Consider the following 14,255-nt stretch of genomic DNA (forward strand, 5'->3'; position numbering starts at 1 on the left):
CGCGCCACTGCACTCCAGTCTGGGCGACAGAGCGAGACTCCGTCTCAAAAAAAAAAAAAAAAAAAAAAAAAGAGTTGTGAGAACAGTTCAGGAGCTATTAAGTGCCTACTCTCTCTTTTGTGATTCTTCTATATCTGCACCTTTGCATATAATCCTTCCTTGAAATCTGCTATTTCCTGGGAGCTGTCAGACTCTTGGGACCCTGATTGGTACACAGTGTGACCCAGCACAAACCTCAGGGAGCTCTCTGAAGGCACATCTGCTATAGATCCTGTTACATCACCTGCTGCTGGTTTGCTTCCCTGACTTCCCCACCAGACTGCTTCATCTCACCTTGTCTTGTAGATATGCAAGAGGCCTACCCACATTTAGTGAGCAGCTAGTATGTGCTGGGCCATGGCCTAAGCACTGAAGATTCAGAGATTGGTAAATGATAATTCCTGACCTTGCAGATCCCTGACTCTAGTGCAGGAGCTGAGACTTGAGCCCCATTTAACACTGTGGCTCTCAAATCCCAGATCCACCACTGACTAGCTGTGTGATCTGGGCAAGTCATCTCTCTGAGCCTCAGTTTCCTCATCTGTAAATGGAAATCAGGGCAGCTACCTTGGAGGATGATTGTGAGGATTAAAGTAGTTAGCATAGTGCCTGGCGTACACTAGGTACTCAATAAGTGCCCATTATTATTTTTATCGTAGCAGGTGCTTAGTGTATATTAAATGAATAACTGAATGTATTATCTCATTTGGTCTCCATAGCAACCCGTTCTCTACCCTTCCCCATTATATACAATCCAAGTAGACATGGAAGGAATTTCTTTCCCCATTTCACAGATGAGGAAATTGGGAATGAATGAATGAATATCTAACCCACCAGCCTGCTCTGCCTCCCACCTTTTCCCAGAGGCCACAGTGAGGCTGTTTGTCCAGGGAACTGTGAGCCCTGGGCCCTAGAGGAGTTATCCTGGCTTTCTGTCTGACTTTCTGGCTCCAGAGGACTTGTGCCAGTAGCTCACCACAATTTGCTCTGTGCCTAACACAGGCTGGGGTTCAGGTGCTCCTGAAGTTTGTAAACACTGGGGTCTGCCAGGTGCTGCCCCCAAAGCCCCAGCTTCCCAGAACCGGTGGCCCCAGTTCCTGTTCAGCTGCTGCTCTTTCTGTAACTCCTTTGCAAGTACCACTGCCCCTTCTGGTAAGTGCAGGGGCCAGGAGGCAGATTCTACTTTCACATTCACTACCACACCCACAGGAGGGAGATTTCTTAAAGTGGAGGGGAACTTTTCTTTTGCTGTAGGCCCAACCTCAAGCCTCCTCCTTAACACCTCAGTTTTTTCAGGGGATACTTAGTTTCCCACTGAAGCTCAGGAAGGGTAAGTCCCCACAACATCAAAACTTGAATCTGCTCCAGAAACATGGGAGTCCCTGATCCCTGCAGAGACCCTGCCCTCCGCTTGGCACGTTTGATGTATATCCTCGTGTACTCCCTCCAATGCCACTGCATGGTGGGCATAGCTTCTGAATGGCAGTAGCAGGACTGAGGCTCAGGGCAATGGAATGCCTAGTATTGGAATGTTCGAATAAGAAAAACTACACCTTCAAACTTTAGAAGCAGAGTTGGAAATCACTGCAAAACAAAAGTCCCTAAACAGAATGAGTCTTTGCTGCTTCTGTACCATATGCACAGCCCTGCTACTTTGCTTTCTATGAACTGCATGTCTATTTGTGTCCATATCTGTCTCCCCTAGTTGACTATACCTCCTCAAGGATGGAGAAGATGACTCACCCATATTCCTCTCCCCATCCCAGCACATGGCCTGAGGCAAGAAGGGATGGTTGACCTGAGAAGCTGAAAGCAGACCATCGTGCCTGGTGGTAGGGGGTCAGCATAGGAGAGATGCAGGGCCAAGTCACACAGGGTCCTGTAGGTCATGGTGAGGGATCAGGATTTAATTATAGGTGCAAATGGAAGCCACTGAAGGCTCTTGAGGAGGGCCCTTCCTTCCATGTTGTAGAAAGATAATTCTGGCTCTAGGATGAAGAATAGATTGGAAGGTGACAGAGGAGGAAGCAGGAAGCCCAGTTAGGAGCTATCACAACAGAACAGACAAGAGCCAGGGACGTTTTTTCAGGACTATGGTTCCCAGGCTTCAGCGGGCATCAGGATCACCTGCAGGGCTTGTTAAAGCACAGCTCACTGGCCCCAACCTCAGAGTTTCTGTTTCAGTAGGTCTGGGGTGAGGTCTGAGTGTTGAGTTTCTATGAAGGTGAGATGCTGCAGTCCCCAAGAACCACTGCTTGAGAAAAGGAGAGGAAGAAAGCGATAATGTGTGGTCTTGTTCTCAAAGAGCTTTCATCTCTGTGAGCACTACGTGAACAGTGCAATTCTAGAGAGCCAGATGGATGTCCATTGTGGGATCCCAGGGAAGAACATCTCCCCAGCATGGGTGTGGAGGAGAGGGTCAGAGGAAGTGTATTAGTTCATTCTCACATTGCTATAAAGAAATACTTGAGACTGGGTAATTTATAAAGAAAATAGGTTTAATTGGCTCACCGTTCTGCAGGCTATACAGGAAGCATGGCTGGGGAGGCCTCAGGAAACATTCAATTATGGCAGAAGGTGAAGGAGAAGCAGGCACATCTTCACATGGTGGAGCAGGAAAAAGAGAAAGTGCACGAAGTAGGAGGTGTTACACACTTTCAAACAACCAGATCTTGTGAGAACTCTGTCACAAAACAACACTAGGAGACAGTGTTAAACCATTAGAAACCACCCCCATGATCCAACCATCTCCCACCACGTCTACCTCCAACTCTGGGGATCACAATTCAACATGAGATTTGGGTGGGGCCCACAGCCAAATCATATTGGGAAGCTCCTGGAAGAAGAAACTCTTGAATGAAGTTATACTAGTTAACTGGGACTTAACCAAGGGAGGGAGGTCCCTGGAAAGAATGAGAAAAAGGGGATCTTCAAGACAGAGGACACAGCTTGAGCAAAGGCAAGGAGATAAGAAATGGCAAGATATGTTTGAGCAATTGGGGCTGAGAAATCCAAAATGAAGATGGTGTATGTAAAAACTGTGTCATGAATGGCTTTGCATTTCCTTTAGACTGAGAGGTTTGAACTTTATCCTGTGGAGCAGTGGTTTGTAAACATTTTTTAGTGCAGCAGGTTGGTCACAGACCTCTCTGAAAATCTGATCAAAGTTAATACTTACACAAACAGAACTAGGGTATACATTTCAGGGTGTTCACATATTTCCTGAAACCTATCCATGATCTTCAAATAAAGAATCCCTGAAGTTGGTCAGGTGTGGTGGCTCACACCTGTAATCCCAGCACCTTGGGAGGCCAAGGCAGGAGGATTACTTGAAGCCAGGAGTTTGAGACCACCCTGGGCAATATAGCAAGACCCCATTTCTACAAAAAAACAGAAATTTTTTGTAGAGTGTGATGTGGTGGTGGGTGCCTGTAGTCTCAGCTATTTGGGAGGCTGAGGCAGGAGGATTGCTTGAAGAGCCCAGGATGTCAAGGCTGCAGAGAGTCATGATTGCACGATTGTATTCAGCCTGGGCAACACCATGAGACTCTGTTTCAAAAAAGAAAACACAAGAAAAGAATCCCTGCAGTGAATAATGGGTTTTAAGAGGGGAGGCAGTCTCATTGGATTTTTATTTTAGACGGCTCTCTTGGTGACTATGCAAATAATGGATTTGAGCAGGGGTAGTGGGCACAGAAAAGCTGAGATCTAATAGTCTGAGTGAGAGATAATAAGTGGTAACGCAGATGGGGGACCAGGTTAACACCTGTAGGCAAGGGTTAAGTTGGTGAGTGTCGTGATCAGACTTACTTTTCAGCAAGGTCACTCTGCTCAATTCAAAAAGCATCAGTTGAGAGCTGAGCTCAGAGGCCTTCTTTGCGTGGCTTGAATCTAGGCTGATGGGCAATGCAGGCCAGTCAAGCAAGAATGAACCTTCCCCACCCTCACCCCACATACTGGAATCTGCTGGTCATCAGTCAGTTGGGGCCCAGATATCCCATGCCTGTGAGGGCTGGAAGCCAAGGACGTGAAGGAAGGCAGCAATCTGACAAGCTGGGGAGAGGCCACAAGGGCAGAGTGGGATGGTTAGTTCCTGGGAGGCAGCCGAGGTGTCATTCCTTCCAAAGCTTTCGCAATAGCCAGAGGAAGCAGACAGAGCTCAGATGATTATCTCCGTTGTACAGATGGGAAACTGAAGGCTAGGGAAGGTAAGGACTTGCCAAAAGATGTGTAAGAAACACCAGGGCAGAACTGGGACTAGAACCCCAATAACATTTGACTCCTATGTCTGTGTCTTGCTTTAGGCCGGCCCTGGGGCAAATTCTCTCTTGCCTACTTCTGGTAGCTCTAAAATCCTGTAATTCTGTGATTTAAATTACTGAGTCCTAGCAAAAGGCTCTCCACCATTCCTTTGGGTTATTTTATCTGTATCTGCCGTTCTACCCCAAGATCTTATTCTCAACCACCTGTGAAGTTTGGAACGAACCATTTGGCCTTTCTGGCCTGAGTTTTCATTTCTAAAACAAGAGAGTTCCTCTAAATGCTCCCAAAATATTTTTCTTCTCTGAGTGGCAGTGGTTCAGCAATGGCTTCTGAGACCTTAAATTCTGCCCCAGCTTTGACATGATCACATGATTCTCAATAGCCCAACTCCTTTTGTATGTAGGTACCAGGGAATAATAACAGTAATAATTAATATCTTTTCTTCCTTCCCCATGGGCCAAGCACTGAACTAAGCACTTTGAAGCTTCAGAACAACTTTACAAGGTAATTGCTACTCTTGCCCCCATTTTACAGATGAGCAAACTAGAAAACACAGAGAGGTTATATTACTTAATGTAAGGCCATCAGCTAACCAGCATTCATATCCAAGCAACCTCCCTCAGGGTTCATGCTCCTTATACCTAGGAGCTGAGGAGTGAGGGATTAAAAGTGCAGGGAAGGTATGAAAACAGCCAGGTAAGCTCTCTGTGACAAGAGGCTCACTACCCCTCAGTGCCATGTTCTATCATTAACCACTTTTTGCAGGTTGTGCTATGACATGGTACCTCCTACCACCTGCAGGGGGGCACAATTATGAGATGTTTCTAGTGACTTGTGGAAGGAATTGTCAGATTTGGCAAATAAAAGTACAGGACATCTGGTCACATTTGAATTTCAGATCAAGTTTGTGTGTCCCATGCAACATGTGGGACATACTTATTCCAAAAAAGTTTTATCATTTATCTGAAATTCAAATTTAACTGGGTATCCTATATTTTATCTGACAAATCTATTTCCAGTGCAACAGAATAAGGACAAGTGATGGTGATTTCTTTCCCTTTAGAAGACTTGAATGGGTGTGATTACTGCTTTGCTCAACTGGTGCAGAAGGTTGACATGAAAGGCGTGGCTGAATCAGTTTCAAGGGAATGGGGATGACCTCTCTTTGCTCATCTCTACTGGGAAGTCCTTTGAAGCCTCCAAAATCACCACTGAGGGAACCTGGAACAGCCCTCTAAACTAGAGCAGAACTCCCCGGAATGATCTGGAGCAGGCCTTGCTCACTGGCTGGCTGTGTCCTTGGCTTAGTTTCCAATGCCTGGCGCACAACTCAGAAGCTACCTTAAACAATAATCTCCCTCCTTCTCAACTTCACAAAGGATCTCCAGGGTCCTTCTAGGATGTTTGGGTCTCCAAGCACTAATTCCTGCTTCTTTCTGAAACTTAGTAACCTCTTCTGTGATAATCAGAGAAAAAAGAAGAAAAACCCATAGTAGATTTTCAATAGATATAACCCATTCACTCCCCTCAACCAACGCCGCCGTCTCACCATCAGATGTCATAGTAGTCATTCCCTTGGGTTTTCCTGCCAGTGACTATTACAGAGTCCTAGAAGAAGAATAACAAACCTCAAAGGATTGCCTGGTTTTAACAACATATTGTGAATTCCCAAAAAATTTCCCCCAGGAAATCCGTTTTGAAATATACGTGGGGTTACTCCACACCACAGACATCTGTGCTGAAGCTTGCTTTCCTCGTGGCTGGCATCCCAGACAGACCCCTTGGCTGGAACAAACCTTCACCTCCTTGTCACAACGTGACCCCAATCCTTCCACCTCCCCCTCTTCCCCACAAAGTCACACCCCCATGCCCTGTGTGGAGTGGTTTCTATCAGCAGAGCATGTTTGAGCTCGCTGGGAAAGTGGCCTCTCACATGATTTGAATCTGCTTTGTCTTCCCTGATTACCAAGATGTCCCAGACCAAACTACATTTAGATGAAATGCATTTGGGTGGGTGTACTCTGCCTGCCTCAGCAGAAATATTGTAGCAGCCACCCAGCACATAGCTGAGACATGCACAAAATGCAGACCAGCATCTGAAAGCAAAGGGAACTTTATAAGGTGTATTATATTAACATCCATAAATATGCACATTTATAGGCATCCTGATTAGGCCTCAGGCAAAGGCCATAGTATTTTTTTAAAAAGGAAAACTCAGTTAAAAAAGACTGAGAACAGAGCAAAACCAAACTCTTCTTGGGTTTTTTCGCTTTGTGGTGTGGATAGGAACTTCTCCTTCCTCCTTGCTCTTCCTTAAGTACAGTACATTTCACTGTGGGATTGTAAAGGACAGGGTCCCAGCTTTTTTTCTGAATAACTTCTTAATGGAAGCTGCTAAACTGACTTTATCAGCCAGATATGTCCTTGACTTTGTCACCTGGAGCCAGAATATCCTCATCACCATTATCTTCTTCATCCCATGGCTAAGAGTCATTGATCATTTATTTTGTGCCAGAAATTTTGCTAAATATTCTGCATGATTTATCCAATTTAATTTCATAGTGATCTTCTATTAGAGGTGTAATTTTTTTTTTTTTTTTTGAGATAGAGTCTTGCTCTGTTGCCCAGGCTAGAGTGCAGTAATGGCTCACAGTAGCCTTGAATTCCTGGGCTCAAGCAATCCTCCTGTCTTGGCCTCCCAAAGTGCTCAAATTACAAATGTGAGCCACAGGGGCACCCCAGAGGTATAATTTTTAGTCCTCATTTTAAGAATGAGAAGATTGAGGTTTAACAAGACTAAGTGATATGCCCAGGGTCATATAGCTAATCAAGGGGAAAACTCGTATTCAAATTCCAGACTGTGCAACCCAAGGCTGGCACACTTAACAACAGTGCCTATTGCTCCCCAGGGATTGATAGCAAGGCAATTCTGGTAACTACTGGGCCAGGGAGATTAAAGAGACTCATCCTTTAAGGCCCCCACTCAAAACCTTCCTGTATGAGTAGAGTGGATCCATCCCTCCTGTTTTTACTTCTCTGGTCTAGGAAGTTATTTCTAAGAGTTTGAGCTGTTTTGAGGAGACAAGAGGACATAGTGGGGCAGGGAAAAACCCAAAAACTTTGATGTGAGACAGAGCTAGATTTACAGCATGGCCCAGAATCATATGAGTTATATGAAGTCAGGAAACTAAATCTTAGTTTCCTTACCTCTAAAACAGGCATAATTATATTTGCCTCATAGGATTAATATGATTATTAACTAGAAAAACATAGCCTCCTGCTATACTTCGAATGTTGGTGTGCCCTCCACCCCAAAAATTCATAGGTTGAAACTTAACTCCTAAGGTGATAGTATTAAGATGCAGGGCCTTTGGGAGGTGATAGGGTCATGACGACTCTGCTCTCATCAATGGGATTAATGGCCTCATAGAAAGAGGCTTGTTTTCCACCACCATGTGATGACCCAGTAAGAGGGTGCAATCTATGAAGTAGAGAGCGCTATGAAGCTCCCTATGAATCTATGAAGTAGAGAGCGCTATGAAGCTCCCTATGAATCTATGAAGTGGAGAGCTCTCACCAGACATTGAATTGCTGACACCTTTATAAAGTCCGTGATCTGGGACTTTCCATTTGCTAGAACTGTGAGTAATGAATTTCTATTGTTTATAAATTACCTAGTCTAAGGTATTTTATTATAGTAGCCAAATGGACTCAGACACCAGCATTCAGGGATCCAGTTTTTTTTTTTTTTTTGAGTACCTATTATATACAGAGACCTTTAAGGCCTTGACAAATGTTCATTCTTATCTTTCAATGACAGGATTTCTAAATTACAGGCTTTATATCCCCAGGACCTAGCACAGAGCCTGGGAGATAATATGTGCTAATTAAATGTAGAGCATTTGATACTCTCATGAATTAATAAATGAATGCAATAAAAGCCCATCCAGTTTATCTTTCTGACCTCATGGACCACCACTCCCCTCCAGCTGCATATGACTAATTTGGTATTTAACATACAAGCCACGTCTTTCCAAATCTCAGCCTCGACACAGGGCTCATATGATTCTCTGTGTCTTGAATGCCTGCCACACCCACTTTGTTGGCCTGGAAAACTACTTAGGAGTTTTACTTTATGAAAAATGCAGAGTGAGTCTGCTCCTACTCTGTATGTCAGCTCTTCAAGCAGTTGAAGTCAGTCCTCATGACTCCCTTCCTTGTTCTACAAATTAGTGCTGCCTTCCAAGTTGAATTTCCCTCCAATAATTGTTATTGGAAATTGTCTCTGAATCCCATACTATTTTGGACACTCCCTGCTTTTCCAGTTGCCTCCTATGCATTCATTCATTGACTATTTATTGAGCACCTACTAGTTGTCACATGAAACAGTTTTTTTCACTAGACTATAAGCTTATGAGGTTTACATTCTGATGAGGGGAGCTGAACAACAAACAAAAATGTACTACATATGTCAGCTGTTGATGTGTCATGGAGGAAAATTCAGTGGGGAGATGAGGAGGGAAGGAAAGGAGAGGATAGACAATTTATGTAGAGTGTGGTCAGGGGAATGACCACAGTTTGAGCAGGGGGATTAAATGAGGGAGCAAGCCATGTGGCTGTCTGAGGGAAGTGTGTTCCAGGTGAAGAAGAGAAGCAAGGTACAAGTGCCCTTAGGCAAGAGCACTTTGGAGAGTCTGAGGCAGCACCAGGAGGCAGGAGAAGGAGCAATTGGAGATGAGCTCCAAGACAACTAGAGGCAGATCATGCAGGGCCTTGAGTCCGGTGGAAAGGACATTGCTTTAAATAAGATGGAAATCCAGTTCAGAGTTGATTTAAATCCCCTGAAAACTTCTCTCTGGGGCTCTGCAAAGTTGAGCTTTTAGAGGAACAATGATGGGAGCAGACAAAGCTGTGGGAGAGTGATTGCAATGACTGCAGCAAGAGGTGACGGTGCCAGAACCAAGGTGGCTATGCTGGAAATGAAGATGCACACAAATTCTAGATGCACTTGGAAAGTGGAGTTCATTGCATTTGGTTTTCTGTTTGTATTTTTCCCCAGTTTTATTGAGGTATGTTTGACAAATAAAAATCGTATAAATCTAAGGTGTACACAGTGATGATGTGATGTATGTATTAATATATATCATGAAATGATTATTACAATCAAGGTAATTAACATATCCATCACTTCACGTAGTTACTGTTTGTGTGTGTGTGTGTGGTGAGAATACCTCAGATCTATCCTCTTAGCAAATTTCAAGTATGCAATGCAGTATCATCAACTGTAGTCACTGTGGTATTCATGAGATCCCCAGAACGTATTCATCTTATAACTAAACGTTTGTACCTTTTGACAAATGTCTCCCTATTTCCCTCACGCCCTTCAGGCCTTGGCAGTGATCATTCTTCTCACTACATCTAAGAGGTCAATTTTTTAGATTCCACATATAAGTGAGAACACATAATATCTGTCTTTATGTGTTTGATTCATTTCACTTAGCATATTATCCTCAACATTTATCCATGTTGTCACAAATAGCAGGATTTCCTTCTTTCTATGGCTTAGTAACATCGCATTGTATAAATTTGTATAGCATGTCTTTTTTTAATCCATCATCTATTGACAGACATTAAGGTTGTTTCCGTATCTTGGCTCTTGTGAATAATGCTGGAATGAATGTGGAAGTGCAGATACCTCTTTGAGATAGTGATTTTATTTCCTTTAGATATATACCTAGAATGAGATGGCTGCATCATATGCTAATTCTATTTTTAATTTTTTGAGGAACCTCTATACTGTTTTCTATAGTGGCTATACCAATTTGCATTCCCATCAACAATATACAAGGGTTCCCTTTTCTCCACAATCTTGCCAACAACACTTGTTAACTCTTGTCTTTTTTTATAATTGCCATCCTAACAAATTCCAGTTAATGTTCCATTGTGGTTTTGATTTGTATTTCCCTTATAATTAGTTATGTTGAGCACCTTTATACACCTGTTGTACATCTGTAGATCTTCTTTGGAAAAATCTCTATTAGGTTTTTGTTTGTTTTTTTATCAGTTTATTTGTATTTTTGCTATTGAGTTGTATGAGTTCCCACTGCATTTGTTGGAGAATTAGATGTGGGGCATGACAGAATCTGCCCCTGTTTTCTTATTTGTGAACTAAGGATGATATTTTCACTGCAGGTTGTTAACCTTCATGGTAGATGCTCAAGGAATGTGAATTTTCTCCTTCAACTGTCCAGTGCTATGATCAGCAGTGGTCGTAAGACCATTGATTGTGGCAAATAATTCGAGGAATGGATAGGGGAGGGGAGATGATGAATTTCAGGTACCTGTGGGATCCCCAAGGGAGAGGTCCCTTTGGATAGGGGTAGCTGACAATTTTGGATATAAGCTTCAGATATAGGTTTAGGATAAAAGTTCAGGAGACGTCAAATAAATAGTTTGAGAGCTGAAACTATTGGGACAAGTTAAGAACAGTCTTTTTCCATTTCCATAGCAATATTGTGTAATATTTATAGAACTAATATATATCTTAAAGAGGGAATCATTGGATCACTAAAAGAAGTATGCAAAATCTGGTATCACATGAAATGAAGGGATAATTATTCCAGAACTTTAGGCTAAGGGAAGTGAGGGAAGAGTGTGCATCTCCTGAAAATGTAGTATAAAGAAAAGCTGAGCAGCTAACATATATATTAGTCATCAAGGAAAGGAAGACAGTTTAGGCAACACAGGTATAAATCAAAGAGGCATGAGTTCTTATCCAGGACTTTCCCCCTACGCTACTAACTACTTGCTTTTTTTCTTTTTTCTTTTTTGAGATGGAGTCTCGCTCTTGTCGCCCAGGCTGGAGTGCAATGGTGAGATCTTGGCTCACTGCAAGCTCCGCCTCCCAGGTTCAAGCGATTCTCCTGCCTCAGCCTCCCGAGTAGCTAAGATTACAGGCACCCACCACCACACCTGACTAATTTTTGCATTTTTAGTTGAAACAGGGTTTCACCATGTTGTCCAGGCTGGTCTTGAACTTCTGACCTCGTGATCCGCCTGCTTCGGCGTCCCAAAGTGCTGGGATTACAGGCGTAAGCTGCCATGCCTGGCCCACTACTTGCTTTTTAAAAGATTGGCCATGTAATTTTCACTGGTTTGAGTCAGGGGATAGTACATCCATTTGGTCAGTGCTTCTGCGTCTATGGACGTACTGGTGGTGTTTAGATGCATGGTCTGTGGTCCCTGAATGATGATACAAACATGGTAAATTCCACACATAGTGTTTGCATGTTGGGAAGGCTAGTCACTTCTCTTGCTGGCTTATTGGTGTTTTCTCCATCATCCCAGGTGCCTGGGGATCAGCAGAATGGGACTCTGTTCTGGCTCTCTCATCACCCAATGGCATCTGCAAGCAGAGATGATTGCTCTGTTCTCCATGCTTGCATAACCATGTATGGTTCTGGACCAACACCGTATGAAGGTCACTGATACACTGTGATTCCAGAAGAAGGGGACCAGGTGAAACAGAGGGGTTGGGATTGCCTGGAAGACTTGTCTCGCTCTGTCACCCAGGCTGGAGTGTGGTGGTGACATCTTGGCTCACTGCAACCTCTGCCTCCGGGTTCAAGCAATTCTCGTGCCTCAGCCTCCCAAGTAGCTGGGATTACAGGTGTGCACCACCACACCTAGCTAAGTTTTGTATTTTTAGTAGAGACAGGGTTTCACCAGGTTGGCCAAGCTGATCTTGAACTCCTGGCCTCAACTGAGCTGCTCACCTTGGCCTCCCAAAGTGCTGGGATTACAGGCGTGAGACACCATACCTGGCCCCTTCCTTATATTACAAGTCTTTTTTTTTTTTTTTTTTTTTTTTTTTGAGACAGAGTCTTACTGTGTTGCCCAGGATGGAGTGCAGTGGCACAATCTTGGCTCACTGCAACCTCCGCCTCTTAGGTTCAAGCAATTCTTCTGCCTCAGCCTCCTGAGTAGCTGGGATTACAGGTGCACACCACCATGCCTGGCTGATTTTTGTGTATTCTTTAGTAGAAACAGGGTTTCACCATGTTGGCCAGGCTGGTCTCAAGCTCCTGACCTTGTGGGATTTTTTTTTTTTTTTTTTTTGGTATGGGGAATAAGAAATTCAGGAGGAATATGATAATGTCTTCAAAGATTTTAAGGGCAACTATTTGGAGGAGAAATTGACCTGTTCCTCATTCACACTGACTAATATATTTATATTATATATCACATCTGTATTTATATAGATTTATATTTATAGATATAATACATAAAAATAAAATATTTCTAATAATTTTTGTTACCCAACAATCAAAAGAGCTCCCCTTGGAGAAGTCTCCATATTCAGGATGACTGACTGAACCCTTTGAGCTTGGGCTCAAGTGTGGGATCTGAGATTGAACTGGATAAACAACACCCTCTCGCCTTCTCGCTCCTTCTCAATTTCTCCCCTTCCCCATCTCTATGGTCCTCTGTTTCTATCTTGGAGGAACAAAACTACATGAACTTTTTCTAAGTGGGAGTCAGAACTTAGGCCCCTTTCCTGTCAAGAGGCAAACTGTCACTTTGACCCAAGATATTCATAACTCTTCCAGGTGATTAATAGGGGAGTCAAATATCTCTCATTCCTCGAGGCTACTGAGGACCATGTGGTGACTGACCTCATCTGGGCACCGAATGGCACCCCAGCCCCCAATGATTCCTTCTCTTTGGTGTGGCCCCAGGTCATGGCCGATCAATTTTGCTTTGAGGGGAGGAATGTGAGCACGTCCTCCGCGAAAGCCCAGAACAGACGCTATGTTGTTCTTTCATGACTGCCTTTGCTAAGTGGCTTGTGAACTGAGCCCTTGACAGTGAAGCCAGGCATGACTGGGGAAACTAACTATACAGATGAGCAGCCCCCTAAGACAAAGGGGGAAAAGTCCAGTGGGTAGGATGGAGAGGGTGAGCTGTGTCTCAGGAGCTATGGAACAATGCAGCAGTTTCAAACCCAGAGAACCTAACAGGCCTTATAGTCTTCTGACCCCTTCATTTTACAGGTTAAGAAACTAATGGTCAGAGAGACAGTGACTGCCTTCAAGTCATGCATGAAATTAGCCGTTAGGGGTGAAATTAGGATGAGGCAAATGAGGCACCTACATGACTCTAAGAGGACCCCTCCTTAAACTCTGCACCCAAGACCCCTCACTCAGCTTACCTAATCTTGGCCCTAAGTCCTACACCACCCAGGCTGCGTAACACTTGCCAGTCAAAGACCTTCCTAGAGAATATTATGATATAAATGTTTGTGTCCTCCCCTGGTTAAAATTCATATGTTGAACTCCGAATCCCCAATGTGATGGTATTAGCAGATGGGGCCTTTTAGAAGTGATTAGGTCACAAGGACAGAGTCTTCATAAATGAGATTAGTATCTTTATATTAAAAAAAAAGGACCAAGGGATCATCTTTGCCTCTTCTGCCATGTGAGGATGTATAGAAGGTGCCATCTATGAGGAAAGGGCTCTCACCAGACACTGAATCTGCCAGCACCTTGATTTTAGGTTTCCCGGCTTCCAAAACTGAGAGAAATAAATATTTGTTGTTTATAAGCCTCTCAGTTTATGATATTTTGTCATAGCAGCCCAAACCGACTAAGATAGAGTTTCTATCCATAGAAGGTGCCATGTTTTCTGGCAGATGCACCTGTCCTCATTGGAGCAAAGAAGGGCCTCTGCCTACAAGCAGCCAATGGAAGTCTGGCAGGCAGCTGGGGAGAGCTTGTGTGGTCCACTGCCCCACTGGAGCCTGGGTGATTTCACTGGATGATCAGAATCTTTCTTGGAAATTTGAACCGTCAATAGGGGACAGTTTGTAACAGCTGAGAGATGAAGTCAAAGGCGTTCTTGTTCCCCAATTCTTATTGCTTGTACTGTCCTCAACACATTCCTGTGGTGGAAAG

At 43.8% G+C, this 14,255-nt stretch overlaps 1 long non-coding RNA gene across 2 annotated transcripts in view; it reads right to left on the reverse strand.

Annotated features, from left to right (window-relative positions):
- The window catches only part of LOC134729676 (uncharacterized), a 44,040-nt gene that overhangs the window by 16,303 nt on the left and 13,482 nt on the right, over positions 1 to 14,255 (reverse strand). The window contains exon 3 of one of the 2 annotated variants that reach the window (XR_010110968.1): positions 2,548 to 2,637. The exons of the other annotated variant lie outside the window; for it this stretch is intronic. This is a non-coding gene — a long non-coding RNA (uncharacterized LOC134729676). Of the gene's footprint in view, positions 1 to 2,547; positions 2,638 to 14,255 lie in introns of those variants that run through there. 2 annotated transcript variants of the gene reach the window in all.

Source organism: Pan paniscus, chromosome 1 (assembly GCF_029289425.2).
Source record: "Pan paniscus chromosome 1, NHGRI_mPanPan1-v2.0_pri, whole genome shotgun sequence".
Lineage (NCBI taxonomy): Eukaryota > Metazoa > Chordata > Mammalia > Primates > Hominidae > Pan > Pan paniscus.